We start from the raw sequence: 1,272 nt of genomic DNA on the forward strand, positions 1-1,272 counted from the left end.
AGCCAGGGTTACTTGTGTTCGGATAATGTTAGGAATTGCTTTATTTGCAACTTGGAATTCCTTGCTAAGAATGAGGACCTGCAGTGCACAAGTGCATCAGGGCAATTTTATAACAACACAGGGCAGACAGAGCCTACCCATAAGCCCACACCCAGGTTAAAACCTGGGCTCAGCCAAGGTTTTGGATCAATTACCAGGACATCACCAGGTCCTGTCTATACTGCAACTTTTAAAGGTCTTGTAACCAGATGAGGGGACAACTGTGTTGTTACTGGGTCTCTTGACTCATTTATAGGTTATTGCTGATGGGGCTCACATAGGAAAGAAGCTGTGGAATTAGCAAGTGGAATTAGCAGCTCATGCATGCACATTGCGGTAGACCAGCCTCCTTGCTTATCCCAGGGCACATGGGGTAGGGGGAGTGTTATCCAGCTAGAACATTAACCCAAACTCACCTTCCACAGGAGCTCGGGGAAGTGACATCATTTTTCTAAGTATATGACATGCTTTTTAAACTTTTTTTTTTTAACCTCAAAGGGCAACAGTCCCCCAAAATATTAATCTCTTTTAAAAAGAAGTCTGGCTCAGAATGACATGAGGAGGTAACTGACAGTGGCAGGATTACAGAATTATTAAACAGATCCTAACCAACTCCTTGAAGGGCAAAGCAATAGAAAAATAACTTATAGCTCCTACATAGTACAGTGCATCAGCAGACCTCAAATTATTTCACAAAAGAGACCAGGATCACTATTCCCATTTTATTGGTGGGGAAACAGAGGCACAAAGGGTGAAGTGACATGCCCATAGTCACTCAGTAGGCCAGTGGCAGAGGTGGGCTGAGAGGCCACGTGTTCAAATCCCAATCCAGTGTTCTATCCACTGGACTATGTCACTCTTTGCCTCTCAAGAGGCAATTTATTGTTGCTGTGGGAATCAGAAGTTTCAGTCTCTTCATTTATATGGCTCACAGACATAATGTGGCCTCACAAATCATTTTTGCTTTTAAGCACCCTTGCGGCTCAGTCATTTGCATAAATTAATTCACTCTCTCACACATTTTAAGTTCCTGTCAATGAGAGCATGCTGCTTAGGAAAAACAAAACTAAGCAAACAGAGCTTTCAGCTGACTGGGATACAAGATTGTCATGTGGAATATATAGGTTATTGGTTCAAGGTTAGTGGATCTCAGCTGTCAAGGAGAATATTTTACATTTGTTAACTCCTCCCCCCCCCCCCCCCCCCCTCCAACTCCTTAAGACCAACATACAC

This window comes from Alligator sinensis, unplaced genomic scaffold (assembly GCF_000455745.1).
Source record: "Alligator sinensis unplaced genomic scaffold, ASM45574v1 scaffold476_1, whole genome shotgun sequence".
NCBI lineage: Eukaryota > Metazoa > Chordata > Crocodylia > Alligatoridae > Alligator > Alligator sinensis.